The sequence below is a fragment of the Sapajus apella genome, unplaced genomic scaffold (genome assembly GCF_009761245.1).
Source record: "Sapajus apella isolate SASKATOON/1434 unplaced genomic scaffold, GSC_monkey_1.0 scaffold1, whole genome shotgun sequence".
Lineage (NCBI taxonomy): Eukaryota > Metazoa > Chordata > Mammalia > Primates > Cebidae > Sapajus > Sapajus apella.
The window spans coordinates 63,107,616-63,110,302 of NW_022436941.1; the positions used below are offsets into that span (position 1 = coordinate 63,107,616).

Consider the following 2,687-nt stretch of genomic DNA (forward strand, 5'->3'; position numbering starts at 1 on the left):
TTTTTTTTTTTTTTAAGACAGCGTCTTGCTCTGTCACCCAGGCTAGATTGTAGTGGCGTTATCTTCGCTCACTGCAACCTCTGCCTCCCAGTTTCCAGTGATTCTCCTGCCTCAGCCTCCTGAGCAGCTGGGATTACAGGCATGCACAACCACACCCAGCTAATTTTTAAAAATTTTTAGTAGAGATGGGGTTACGCCATGTTGGCCAGGCTGGTCTTGAACTCCTGGCCTTAAGTGATCCGCCCACTTCAGCCTCCCAAAGTGTTGAGATTACAAGTGTGAGTCACTGTGCCCAGCCAGCATCTAATACTCTTAATTGTACTCACTACACTCCCTGTATTCCAGACTTTCCTGCCAATTCTTGTCATGTCATAATGATCAGCAATAATATATGGCCAAATTAATGACGGATTTATAAGTTAGTTCATTAACTAGTTACCACTCTATGGTTTGAATCTTTAAAGCAATAAGCTACTAATGAATTTACTTGCTTAATTAAATATACATTTTGAGAACAAAAAAAAAGGGTTGTAAAGCTGTACATTTCAGTAAAAAGCAATATTTTCAGTTAAGTGCTATCCCTGAAATCACACCGCACAGGTAACTACCTACCGTACTGGTGCCTTTGGCTGGCTTCATTACATCTGAACCATTAATAACACAGGACATGTTTTCTTATACGTTAGAAACCTGGAAAAGAGAGTCAACAGGGGGATTTCATTTTCACACTAGGAACCCCCAATATCTGATAATTCTTCTAGTTACAAAAATCTGGGTTATTTCTAGCTCATCCAACTTTATGTCTTAGTGTTGACACGACATCTTTCCCCTAAAGCAAAAACACTTCCTGTTTTCAATTTTTCAGCTGCAGAGGGGTTGAGTACACAGTTGTTTTCAAGAGCAAAGCCCAGAGTCCAATTTAGAGACTGCTATTTCATTATGTTTTCAAATCCTCTAATCAAGCCTTCTTTCTGTCTCCCATATTTCCTCTCATATCTCTGTTTCTTTTCTCTTTGTATAGTTTAAGACATGAAGAAAAAACTTTTAAATGCAAGAGAAAAATGGATGATAATCATTACAAATGACCCATTAGAAATGAAGCCATTCAACCTACTTATTTGAATACAAAGGTGTTTCTCTTTTCTGAAATACTCCACTGCACAGATAAGAGTGTATTCAGATATAATTTCATACAATTACCCTACAACAGGTGTTTCTTTCCACAACTGTCTTTTGGGTGCTTTTGAGCACATAAACAAACTGCCTACAAGTAAATCCTGTCCATCAAGCCTTTGTTTTTCTTTCACAAAGACTCTACTTTGCAGACAAGCTCTGGCAATATTGCCTCCCTATTAAAATAGCAAGCAAGTAGCTGGGTGCAGCGGCCCACGCCTGTAATCCCAGCACTTTGGGAGGCTGAGGTGGACAGATCCCCTGAGGGCAGGAGTTCGAGACCAGCCTGGCCGACAGGGTAAAATCCCCTCTCTCTACTAAAAATACAAAAATTAGCCAGGTGTGGTGGCACGTGCCTCTAATCCCACCTACGCGGGAGGCTGAGGTGGGAGAATCGCTTGAGGGAGGTGGAGGTTGCAGCGAGCTAAGATTGCGCCACTGCACTCCAGGCTGAGAGACAAAGCAAGACTCCATCTCAAAAAAAAAAAAAAAAAAAAAGCAAGCAAGAAAAGTTTGAAATTGGGAGAAATCTGGAAAAATCTTTGTCACAAAAATTTGTCCTGAGTCAAACGTGTTTTCTCCCTAAAGAAAAACTACATAGGAGATGAAGAAAAATTCATCTAGTAAAAGGCAAAATTAAATAAATATAGAAGCAGAAAGACTAAGTTGTTATTGTGGACTTATTTTGTAGCCAAATTCACTAATCAATGTTTTTAACTCATATTGAAGAGAGGGCAATTCACTGTGAGAAGACTGGTATAAGACTGACTTTTATCCATCACTGAATCCAATAGCAGGAGTTATCCTGAAATCCTGAGATGCTCTTTAGGGGTTTGTAAACTCTCAGGTATTTACGTGGTATTTTTGTATTTATGGGGATTTTTTATTGGAAAACAATTTGTAGTTTCTGTCAGATTTTCAAAGAGGTCTAAGGATCACTGTTCTACGATTGTTTAAAGAATGTGGAAGGGTTGCATATGGTTGTATCAGTTAAAGCTTAGTGTTCATAAGATCAAAGATTACACTTGAGGTATTTTGCTTTGGAAGAGTTGAGTCAAGCCTGTCTGGATAGTTGCAACAAAAACGGACAAAATAGCTAAGAATTGGATTTAGACAGGCCCACTATATGAAGTGTGATAACACTCAGTGCTACATATATTTATCTCAGTGGCTTAACAAAATAAAAATTTATTTCTTACTTGCACAAAGTCCAGACTGGCTATGCATAGTCAATAGGCAGCCTTCCATGTGGTCATTCAGGGATCCAGGCTTCTTGCATCCTATAATAGCTCTGTTTTCCTGTATGGCCTTGGAGTCCTCTGTTAGAGCCTCTGTGTCTAACAGACAGTAGATATGGGAAAAGAGGGAAGGTGCGGAGGATCACATGAAGGGGTGGACATCACTTCTACTCACATTCTTTCAGTGATAATTCAGTCACATGACCAAACGTAACTGTAAGAGAGGTTGTAAAGTGAGTTCTGATGAACACAGCATTTGTGCCCTACCCACTTAGA

General features: G+C 39.5%; 1 long non-coding RNA gene across 1 annotated transcript in view; it reads right to left on the reverse strand.

The window, feature by feature from the left end:
- The window catches only part of LOC116551604, a 2,383-nt gene extending 927 nt beyond the window's left edge, over positions 1-1,456 (reverse strand). The window contains exon 1 of the long non-coding RNA XR_004269016.1: positions 613-1,456. This is a non-coding gene — a long non-coding RNA (uncharacterized LOC116551604). The remainder of the gene's footprint in view (positions 1-612) is intronic.
- Between the last annotated feature and the right edge of the window lie 1,231 nt (positions 1,457-2,687).